The 12,436-nt window shown below is 48.2% G+C and overlaps 1 pseudogene; it reads right to left on the bottom strand.

The window, feature by feature from the left end:
- Positions 1–3,056: 3,056 nt before the first annotated feature.
- Positions 3,057–4,050, bottom strand: LOC144125549 (E3 SUMO-protein ligase ZBED1-like; annotated as a pseudogene).
- Between the last annotated feature and the right edge of the window lie 8,386 nt (positions 4,051–12,436).

The raw sequence follows: 12,436 nt of genomic DNA, 5'->3' as shown, positions 1-12,436 counted from the left end.
GAGGAAGAAAAAACTCCATGTTTGGCATCGCACCGCTGCCACCAATGTTGTGACTTTGAGATGGTCCCGTTGCGCTCGCCACCAGTTTTGTGACAGAGCGTTGCCAGTTCTCAAGTCGGTAGCGAAGACCCCGAGTCAGGCACGTTTCACATGCTGCGACTGGACCGAAAATATCCGGTGTAGTCGGTGAGGCCGCAGTGCGATGTTCGGTCACTGCTTTCACATGCGACACCGACACAACGAATTTGGTCGGAGGGACAGGCAAGGTTTCTCGATGTTTGCATAGGCAACCCATTATTAAACGCGACAGAAATGTCACACGAAATGTGTTGATGATTTCATGACCAGCGTATTTTTAGATGCATGGCAATATTTCGCATGTTTTGATTAGAATAATCAGTTTTGCTTCCACCGCGGCAACAGCTCCCACGTGACCCCACGTCGCACGCCGTCTCGGCGCTCCCCAATGGTCAGTCGCAGAGCGAACACACCGACGCTGCGACTGAATACCAACCGGACGGAACTCGACCGCAAGCCGTCTGCGACTAGACCGACGGCCCTCCCAGTCGCAGACCGACAGAATTCGCACTGTCGCAGGGGAAAATCGCATGCATGTGAAACGGGCCTCAGGCGTCGGTGAGAATAACAAAATGGATTTTATACACTATGTACAGGTCATTATACAGGACAAGATCGGCTCGGGGGCCGAGAGCTAACAGCAAACGCGACTGTTCTCGCACGGCGACGTCCGGTGAGGCTCCAACGCGCGTCACACATCTCACTCCCCTCGTGAGCGGCACTCGGCTCACGGTGGGTCGGTCTCTCTGTAGGTCGGAGGTGCTCTCCAGGCGGCAGCGTTGGGGCTTATAAAGCCCCGAGAAACGGTTGTCACTAAAACGGCCCTATGCAAAGCCAGCACTTGACGGTCGTCCGAGAGGTCCAACCAGCGACCGCGCTGGCCACCTGCTTCAAGTTTGCCGCGCACGGTGACTTCAAGGGGGAAAGGAAAACCGGCGCCTGGCTGTCTAGCAATTTGCTGCACGTTTGGGCATGTCGCTCGCCGATGCTTCTCCATAGGGCGCTGTTGCCTTGCGGCGCAGCACCGGGCTTGTCCAAGGGCGTTCGCAGGAGAAATTTTGCATCTTGTAGATTTGGAATCCGGGCTGGTTGTCCGGACACAACACCCGGGTAGTCGATGACTGAGGGGCGCCGGTATGCGCGGCAGCCACCCGAGGCCGCAACATAGAGACTGCCAAGGAAGTTTCGATAGCGCTCACTTGCGTAGGAACAAAAGTCAGGTTAATATTAGCGACTGCAAAACTGCCGCCCGAAATTTCGAAAACGGGAGGATATCACCGGAACGGCCAAAATCCTGACCAAAAGAACGCTGAATAGGTAATTTCAGTTAATTTGGACACCCGCGCACGCTGCCGTCCCTGGCAACGAGGCGGCTCACGAGCTAGCCCGAGCTCTCTACTTCCGGTTAGCCGTCGAGCCAACCGCACACTGGGCATACGACGAGCGTCTGCAAAATTACGGGGAAATCATCGAACATTATAAATTGGGACGTAGACCCCCGCCAGATGTTGGCCTAAATAACAGAGAAGCTGTCGCGTGGAGGCGGCTCCAAACTAACACCTTAATGATACCGGTCTGGGCGTTTCACGTGCTACCAAAACATAGGGAGAACGGTCAGTGCAAACACTGAGGGGCGAGGGGGACCCTCGACCACATAATTTGGGCGTGCCCGCAATCCCCAGGGGTGGAAGACCCTTCGCAGCAGGGTCTTCTAGGCTTGTCTTCCCTGCCAGCCTCTAGTCCTCGGGCGCGCGACTCCCTGTCTTCCCAGGCCTGCGTTCCAGGAGCGGGGAAGGAGGCGCCTTTTTTCTAATGGAAATAAAAGTTCCAATCAATTCATCCGCCAATGGGGTCAAGCGGCGGAAAACGAGAACTCAAAACAATTTCCGTTGACCAGAAGGCGGTCATTATCACTGCCTCTGGCCTGGCTCTAGTGATGCAAAACTATCGGAAAATTTGCTATCGATAGTTTTTTGGAAGCTATCGATAGTGTGAAAAAACTATCGATAGTGCTGCTGTCGATAGACTATTGATAGTACTATCGATAGTAAGACTGTTGATAACGAGACTGTCTACAGTGAGACTATCGATAGTAAGACTGTCGATAGTAAAACTATCGACAGCAACACTATCGATATTTTGCATTCGTTGCCCAGCGATATTGACAAAACATTTGCGATACTTTGTTGGTTTCACGGTTTATGAGGCTTAATCCCCGAAAGAAACTCAGGCTGTGAGGGGTGCGTTGTGCAGTCCGAATGATTTCGACCAGCTGTGGTTCTTTAACGTGCACTGGCGTTGCACAGTACACAGGCCTCTAGCCTGTCGCCACCATCGAAATAGAGCCGGCGTGGCCGGAATCGAGCCCGCGTCTTTCTAGTCAGCAGCCAAGTACCATAACCCCCGTGTCTGCAACGACAACTGACTGTCTGCAATGCTCAATTCATGCATTTAATAAACATATTGTAGACTGATAAAATATTTCATTCTGCAGAAAAAGTCCCGGAGCAAGTTCATCTTTACATTTACACTCAAAAGTTAACCACTACACCATACCAAGAAATTTATTTGTTGATTTTTTATTTCAAAACCATAAAATGCAGTATATATATTTGTGCAGTGCAATTTCGCAAACTTATAGAGGCTTCCTGTCCGCTACAAATGAACAGCTACGTCCACTTAATTATCATGCGTCGGCCAAGCATTCTGGTGAAGGAACACGAGCATGTCAACTTCTTGCCCTTCAGCCTGCTTCTTCTACCTGAAATGATCTGTCCGGCCGATGAGAATGCGCGCTCTGCCGGTACCGACGTTGCTGGAACGCACAAGTACTTCATAGCCACTTCAGAGAGCGGTGCTGTTGACCACTGCCATGATTTCCAGAATTCAAATGGGTTGCTCTTCCTTTCCTGTGGCTGTAACTCTAGGTACTGGCAAACCATTAACTCTGCATTAGAGGTTGCGGTTGAGGGCTCCTGTTATCGTCTCTCAAGGAACCGCCAAATTCGGCTTCCTGCCGAGACTTCGGTTGAAACCACCTGCTGTCTAGATGGTTCAACTGAACGACTAGCTGGGATTTCTGACAACTGGCGGCTTAGTTCACCGACCAAACAAGCACTGGCACGGTCTGCGTTTGCTTTAAGTGAAAAAGCTCTCTCCTTTAGTCGTGGGTCCACCAGTGTTGCAAGAGATGTTAACTGTCTTTCTTCGTAAGTGTCCATTCTTTTATGCAAGGAGGAGACGCATTCGCGTAACACTTCTTTACCAACTTATGTTTTCAGCGCAGGCCCTACACGCTCTTCCAGCTCTCGTTCAATACCGCAGACCACAGGAACGATCAAGGAAATGGTAGTGTACTCATCTCCAGAGAGCAATTTCGTGGCCTCCTCAAACGGTTCCAGTATTTCCACGACATCCTCGATGAGCATTATATCTTCTTGGTGCCCGGGGTAACTTCGAAAGCGTTAAAGTGAGAGCTTCTCCGACCTCCAAGATCCTTTTAAGCGTGCAAAAGACGCTGTTACACCGTGTCGGTGTCTCCTGTTTGAGCTTTAGCGGCGGAACCTTACCAGCACGCTCTTGCTCTTCTCGGAGCTTGGCAGTAGCAGTGCAGCTGGACCTTACGTAGTGCACCATGTCCTTGTACTTTTGCAGCACGGCTGCTAATTCTTCGCTGCTTTTTGGCAAATCCTGGACAGTGAGGTTCAGCGTATGAGCAAAGCATGGTAAGTGCTCGGTACCTAACAGACGAGCTGCAAGAATCATCCTTTTATCTTTGTCGGTGACAAGAGCAGTGATTGCTTTGCGAATACGCCAATCTTCAACCACATCAGCAATGGCGTCGGCAACGTTTTGTGCAGTGTGCGCTCCCTGAAAAACTGCAGCGGAGAGCACCGCAGGCCGCATAGTGGCACCTTGCAGAAAATGGCACGTGACTGCCAGGTAGCTGTCAGCCGTGCATGATGTCCACATGTCTGCTGATATGGCACAGTGGCTTGTTGACGTCAGCGTAACGCGCAACTTCTCCTTGGCGTTCTCGTATAAGTTCGGCAAAACATGAGAAAGCTGGTGGTGGTAAACACTTTTAGTCAAAATTCATTCAAAGGTGCTCTTTCGCAGATCGAGTGGGGTCTCCATTGCGCTTTTCTTCTTTCCCTGCTTTACTGCCGGTCGCGTGATGTGGCCAGGAGCCCTTGGGGCTCGGCGACTTCCAAATCTCGGCTCACGGCCCGGAATAGGGTCCTCGGGTCGGAGCTGAGCACCGCAACCTCCCACTCTTCGGGGTTCGAGAGCTGAAGGTCCATCGGCGGTGTGTCCCGTGGACATTCATGCAGTATATGAGCTAAGTCGGCCCTATCTTGACCACATAGTTTACACTGGGGCAATAATCCGAATACATAATTATGTGATGTGAATTATGTGATGATTTATGTGATCCGGCATCCGTTAGCTTGAATGCCGAAAACAAATCCGCGTGCTAGGGGATTGAACATTTGTTTTGTTTTTTTCACCGCGCACTGATATCGCACATCGCGTGGCCGCTTTTGCATTTTGCCGCCCATTGAAGAAACCGCGCCCGGCGCGCCGCCATCCGACGCCTCCTTCCTGACCAACCAGTCCTGACGTCACGCAAGCACTGCGAGGCGCCGAGAAGCTGGACTACCGATAACCGAAGCACAACGAAAAAAAAAAAAAGAAACGAGAGAAAATGCGAGCTAGCGTTCGTCTGCGGTGACCCGCGTCAGTACGAAAGCTAGGAGTGTGTATACAAAGACGAATGTAAGGCCGCTGTAGCAGCGCGAGTCGGTGCCAGCGTGCGCATCGAATCGTAAAAAGAAATCTCCTGGGCATTTCTGAAGGCGCGCGCGGCTGCAAGCGCATCACAGCAGAGGGGCCAGGACCTCCTCCTCCCCGCGACCTTGGCGAAGTAGGGCTCGCGCGGATGGTTTTAGGGCACTCCAGAATTCGGGGGAGACGTAGTTTAACGTGTGCTGCACCGCCTTCTCTCTCTTCCAGCGCCCGCTTCTGGAAGTATTGAACTGGGTTATTTAAGAGCGCGTTGCGTCATGTTATCGGAGTTTTTGGTCAGGCTTCGCGCAGCGGAGTAGCAGACCCCGGCTTTCTGCAAGCCGTGAAGGGTGAGTGTGGAGCTCGAGCGTTAATTTGTGTCAGCTTTGGTAGCTGAGTGTGCAGCCCCTGATGTTTCTGTGTATGAAGTCCAGTTTCTTCGTTCGTCTGTCTGTCATCGATCGTCCATAGCCTGGCTGTCGGCTACAGGTCCAATGCCAAATAAGCGAGAACCTCGAAGGAAGTGAGGTGCGAAGAAGGAAGAACCTTGTAACATCTTTACTACGAATTTAATTCAACAAGGTGTCATTCATTCAGATTGGTTTTTGGGAAAAGAACTAACAAAAACGTGGTAGAAAACACGTAAAAGGAAATTGGGTTTACCCATTAGTCGTGCCGCTGAAGACTAAGGGCATCGGGGTGAATTTTTGGCTCGCTACGTGCAGAGTTGGAGGCTGCGGCATGTGAATGGCACGGAAACTGTTCTTTAGTTGCGCAAGTATGTATGCATGGCTTGATGCGTAACAGAAAAATACTGTTGCACCCTCACTGCAGCATGCGCGGTCACATCTTTCTAGTGCAAATGTATGGCCATGCTTATCAAGCGTTTCGTCGGTGGTGAGGTTGTAAGCGTAGCAGTGGTTTATTGCTCAAACCTCGGAAGTATTTCCAATGGAACAAAAAATAATAAGGACATCTTGATACACTATAGCTAGATAAGTTAAATATAAGCAAAATGTCACAGATCACAGGAAGTTCCACAGATATTTATTTATGTATCACATCGCAACGAAGGCACTCGATGGCATGACGAAGAATGCAACAGGACGACGCAAGAAAAAGAACGAACGTTAATTGCTGCAGCTCGTGATAGCATGGCACATGCACTGTGCAAGCCTAGTGCATTTTTCTACACGCCGAGCTGTATACACGTTAACCAATTTTAAAGATAACTGTCAGGGTTGTGAGAGAAAATAAAATGACTACCACTTTAAATTGAGACGCAAAAGCGGGTCAATTCAGTTTAAAAGGTGGCTGGGACAGTTAGAAAGTATTATTGATATTATTGTCGATAGTATTATCATTATTACTGTCGATAGTTTTTTATACCATCGATAGTGCTGCATCACTACCTGGCGCACACATTCGCCACAAAACAATCCTGCCATGCGGTGAACTGTTGTGTCCCGTGTACTCGTGAGCTATGCGGCAGTGCCGACCGAAAGGGGCACCCGTGAAGAAATCGTAGCCGCACGCCCCATTTTACAGCAGCCCATATCGGCTTCAGCGCCTAGAAAATGCAGCCAAATATTCTGAATACTGGAAGATGTCTAGTATTCAGTCAAAACCTGAGCAGTCATTGCGGCAACAAGGCTGTAGAAGGGCGTTACGTATAAGTATTGGAAGATACCTACAACGGCTGCATCGCTACCATTATCCTCCATAAAGTCAGCGAAAAAATTCCAATGAGGAAGGGTGTCAGGCAGGGAGACACGACCTTGGCAATTCCATTCACCGCCTGCTTAAAGGTGGTATTCCGTGCCCTGGATTGGGAACAGTTGGGGATAAGAGTTTGTTTCACAGGCTGCATCAGCTGACGGCAGCATGCAGCGGCCATGGAATAGGGGCAACCGACCATTGCAGAGATGGACTCATCTGAACTGCATAAAAGCCCTTGCGCTAGAGCTAAAGTTAACCTACCCAACTACCTATATATATGCAGACCAAAATAAAAGAACACCAAAGAACTAGCTCAGTTAGATTTATTTCTCCAGACATTAAGTGTACCCATACATGTACGCTAGGAATACTTGGCTGCTCCCAATGAAACTGCTCAAACCAATTTTCTCGTCCATCTTCATCAATGCACAGGTACTCTTTGCATTTTTTTACAATGTACCCTTCTTCGCCGCATGCAATTCGGTACCTTGCAACGCTGTGCATTGTTCTGAAGCACTTTTGCCGGAATGTGACGTACCCCATCATACCTTACTGCATACGGGATGCTCGATGCCCTGGTCGACACAGAGGCAGACATTCGCAGCGGCTCTTCATCTTCCGTGGCGAGTTCTGCCTTCATGAGGCCAAGAGGGGCCTGTAGCTTGATCTCAGAAAGCCGCATTTCTGAACTCTTCACGACTCTGTACAGCAACCAGCTGTTGACATCGGCAAGATCTAGAGTGGAAAATGACTCTCTTGTACCACTTCTTGGCTTTCAGGACGTTTCTGTACAACGCGAGTAGCTGACCTGCCCGGTTCACACCACCCATGCTCAGATTATAGACTTGCACTAAGCTAGGTCATGGAAGGTGAACAAATACAGCTTTTTCGGTCGAACCTCTTGCAGAATCCTGCACGATTTACACTGTGGATGTTCGATCCTACAGTGACCGCTCTGTTGTCATACCACTGGCATACAACAACGGCGCTGTCTCGTTCTTTTCGGGGATCAAACGATGCGCGACCTTCCGACTTTAGCAGTTTTTTACATTTTAGCGAGCAGCAGCGTCCTTCCACTTCTTAGTGCTGCAGTGCAACCGCGTCCACGGTGCTTCATTTCAACAAGTAGTTCAGTTGACGTGAAGTAATTATCACAGAACACTTCTTTCGCGGCACAGTGCTCTGCGAGGTGGGCCACGACCTTCCTACTTTCAATACCCTACCGAATGTCATTTGGCCCATTTGCTAGGTTGTCTCCCTACAGCTGTAGCTTACATACATAGTAAGACCACCCAGCAAGTGCCCAGACTTTATAGCCCCATTTCTCCAGCTTCATCACAGACTTTCCTACTTTTAATGGGATAATCATCTGATCAATAGCTATGCATGGTTCCATTCCTGCTGCACTGAGAAACTTTTCATAGAATCTAATGAGCACGCTCCGCACTCGGTAGAGGCGGTCATACCCTTGTTTCCCCATTTTCTTTTCATTGTCACTGTTGCACGCATTGAAGAGAGATTATCTCATCAAAACGGTTCAAATCATGCAGTCAGCAACATGCGACTGGTATAGCAGCCGTGAACAGTATATGCGCATGAATGGCAAAGGCACAACAGACATGTACAAAATTATTCCAATTCACCTTTCTCTTGTCCTGTGTCAGGTAACATTTTGATTCAAACTTTAGGTGCTCAACCATAACTTCATCCAAGAGCGTTGAAAACATGCTCAGTGGAGTTTTAGCTTTGTTCGGTGCGACTTTCGGGACAACCTCGCTCGTTGGGTAACCTTAACAGCGATGTCCTTTTCAACCAATGCCATATTTTCTTCACCTTGTTTTCAACTATTGTCGATTGCTCCACCTCTGAAGCCTGGTTGTGAGATGAATCACTTGAAAATATGTCAATGGTTTCTCTATTGCTCGGCGCTTCATTGCATTCATAATCAGGGCTTCGCAAATCTGAACATTCAATGCCACTGGGCCACTCGAAAACAATTTTCTTGTTACCCAGTCCACGTCTGTAAGCAAATGAAATCACGAGTACATCCGACTGAAAGCAAGCATGACCCCCGTCTCATAATTATTACACATATTTATTGATGCACTGCGCCGGCAACGAGGCGAACCACGTGCCAACTACAGATACAGCGGTAACCTCACAGTCCTGCTGGCGAGAAACGTGGCCGCACCAAGGACAACTCCCCTAACAAAACTTTCACAACACATTGCTAGATTTGAATTGCAGACAAGGAAAAAATTCCATTAAAATGCACGCACATACCTCGTGCAACTACTGGAGGACGCTATTTTTTCTCCTCTGCTGCTTTTGTTTTGGCAGCAACTGCTGGGATCTAGAGGCTTTCATGAAACGTTGATGTGGAGCGAATATGTGAATGTAATCTGGTAGCTTAGGGTCACAGACGAGATTTGGAACCTCGCGTTACTTTCTGCCCTCAGATGAGGCCGCTGGGAAACAAAGGGTTAATGGAGAATACATAAGAAATCTGCACTTTGATGATGACACTGCCTTGCTAAGTAACTTGGGAGATGAACTGCAAAGTATGATCAATTAGCTAGATAGGCACAGCAGAACGGTGGGTCTAAAAATTAATATGCACAAAACAAATGTTCCCAACAGTCCTAAGGGAACAGCAGTTTACAGTTGGTAGCGAGGTGCTGGAAGTGGTAAGGGACTACGTCTAAGGCAGGTAGTGACCGCACATCCTAATCTCAAGAGTGACGCAACTAGAAAATTAAGAATGGGGAGGAGCGTGCAAGTTATCTCAGATCATGAATGGCAGTTTACAAAAATCCCTCAAGAGAAAAGTATACAATATGGAGGCTAATGAAAAGGGTTCAACTCGAGGACAACACAGCGAGCTATGGAAAGGAAAACGATAGGTGCAACGTTAAGAGAAAGCAAGGGGGGCAGTGTAGGTCAGGGAACAAATGCGGGTTAATGTCATCCCAGTCGAAATAGGCTTGGGCAGGGCCTGTAATGCAAAGGCAAGACAAACGATGATTGTTAAGTGTAATGGACTGGATTCCAAGAGAGCGTAAGTGTAGCATGAGGTAGCAGAAAGTTAGGTCGGCGGATGGACAGGGTTAATTGGAAAGATAAGGGACAGGCCTTTGCCCTGCAGTGGGCGTAGTGAGGCTGATGACGATTCTGTATACGCCGCTCCCCGTCTTCTATGATATTCCAAGGCCCATTTTCTGGGCGCCGAGCTCATGCGGGCAGCGGAAGAAACAGGTGACAGTTGGCAAGGCTGACATATTCAGTTGGTGTACGTATATCCGGCCGTGTGGTGGGTACTTACTTCCTGTTGAAGGCTCCCACAACGCGCACCGGCAACACACTAAATGCCAACTATGTTGCCCTGTTGCCCTCAGTATATAATGTGGCAGGTAAGCCAACTGGCACGCGACACGTTGCAACCTAGGTCGCGTGCCGCTACAACAAAGAAATCGCAGGGCCTCTTCGACTTCGTTACAACGATCAACTGTGTACAAACAAAACATCTCCCAAAACATGGGGAGAGCACGCGACAGGGTTTTTACTTCTGCAATTGAAAACTGTCACGCTTAAGGAACCCCGACCATCGCATACTTGCCCACTTACACGCTGATTTCTAGGAGGTAATGCAACCTTAAAAATGGCACACGCTTCGCATGTTAGCTTAGGGTTCTGTAAAGTATATGTTCAAAGCCCTGTAAAGTATATTATATATTCATGAACCGGATATGCAGCAGTGTCCCACTATACATTCAAGTAATTATGCATTAGAATGTGCTTGAATCCAGCCTAGTAGTAGATGTGTTCAGAAAATGCTCCACAATCTGGCCTTTGGTGAGCCACGTATGAGCATTACAATCCATACACACATTTCTGCTTTGCCATGAGTAGAAATATGTGCCCAACAACACATGTACACACTTCAAAGTGATGCAGAAACAATGCCAGTGTAAACTGATGGGCTGTTATCTCCGACCACAAAATCACGAGATTGCACAGAAATTGTAAACTACTTTTTCCATAGGCATTTCTACAAAGCAGTAACGAGAGCTTTCCTTTTCACTTCACTTTATTACCTTAAAGACCCCACTTTGGGGGTGTTACATAAGGGGTGGGAGTACAAATATAGGTTGAATATGATTGCTTACATGATATTTATGAAATGCATATTTAAATTGTTCACAAAACTTGATTGGCAGGTGATGGCATCAACGTCGTGGGGAAGGCCATTCCAGTCTTTAGCAGGGCGAAGAAAAAAGGATGCGGAAAAAGTGACGGTGCGGGTGCGTTGGCATGACACATGCAGTGGATGGCCGGTGCGATGAGATATGCGAGCGGGCGGTGTGATGTAGGGTGTTTGTCCGAGGGAACTGTAAAAAAACTTATGAAACAGACTAAGAGAAGCAATGCGACGACGATGGGCAAGAGTTGATAAACCTGATTGTCGTTTAAGTGACGATACACTGATGTCGTATGAATAGGCAGAATGAATGAACCTCGTGGCGCGATTTTGGAGATTCTAGTGAACTGATGAGATATGCTTGTTATGTTGAGATATGCTCCAGATAGCAGACGCGTATTCTAGTTTTGGTCGAATGAGTGATTGGTAGGCGAGAAGTTTAATACTTTGAGGGGCTTGCCGTAGATGACGTTTCAAAAAACCCAATGACCGGTTAGCTGATGCGACGATGTTCGTTACATGAGAGCGCCAGGAGAGATCCTGGCACAAGGTGACACCTAGGTACTTGTATGAGTATACAGATTCTAGTGGAACGTTAGCAACGGAGTAAGGGAAAATATGGGGGTTACGCCGGCGGTGAAAAGATACGAGTTTACATTTATTAGGATTAAGCGACATTAGCCAGTCGTCGCACCAGGCATGCACTGTGTCAATGTCGTTTTGGAGCTGTGATTGGTCAAAGGTGTTGGAAATCGTGTGGTAAATAACGCAGTCGTCTGCAAACAGACGAACATTGCAAACCAGGTTTGAGGGTAAGCCGTTTATGTAGATTAACAATAGGAGGGGAGCAAGTACAGAACCTTGGGGTACGCCTGATGTTACTGGAAGAGGGTTGGAACTGGCTGTTAGCGAGAACAAACTGGGAGCGGTTAGAAAGGAATTCTTCGATCCACAATACGGCGTTAGGATGCAGTTTTAGCAGTAAACGCCTGTGGGGAGCTTTATCAAAGTCTAGAAAAATAGCGTCAGTTTGTAAATTTAGGTCGAGGTTAGAGTGAACGTCATGAAGAAAGACGGCCCGTTGAGTTTCACATGACAAACCCTTGCGAAACCCGTGTTGTGAGGGATGAAAGAAGTTGATAGCGTCAAGAAAGTCCATGATTTGAGAATAGATGACGTGTTCCATGATTTTGCAAGGTATGCTGGTTAATGATATCGGACGTTAATTTAAAGGAGAATCTTTGTTACCGGACTTAAAGACGGGAATGACCTCTTTTGTTACCACAGTTAACCACGTAATTTGTACACCCCTACTTTGGTACCAAAGTTCATTACAAAAACTCACTCGCGCATTTTATGCTCCCTGCTGCACCACACCACCAGCACGCACGCAGGTGCACACAGGGCAGGCTTGGCAAGATCGGCGCAGCTGTCAAAGGTGCGAGTCGCGAGGGAACGTTGCCACGCTGCTCCAAGGAAGATATTGTTACGTGGTGGCAAGCCAAGGAAAGCACAACATGTCAGAATGAAGATGTGATTTAATGGCTGAGGGCCTAGCACGAGCATTCCGTCCCGCGCCACTTCCCTCTTCTTAGTCTTCATAACAATATCACTAGGCTAACGCCAAGCCAAAGCGAAGTCATACCCGACGCA

The sequence above is a fragment of the Amblyomma americanum genome, chromosome 1, assembly GCF_052857255.1.
Source record: "Amblyomma americanum isolate KBUSLIRL-KWMA chromosome 1, ASM5285725v1, whole genome shotgun sequence".
Lineage (NCBI taxonomy): Eukaryota > Metazoa > Arthropoda > Arachnida > Ixodida > Ixodidae > Amblyomma > Amblyomma americanum.
This window is presented reverse-complemented; position numbering and strand designations above follow the sequence as displayed.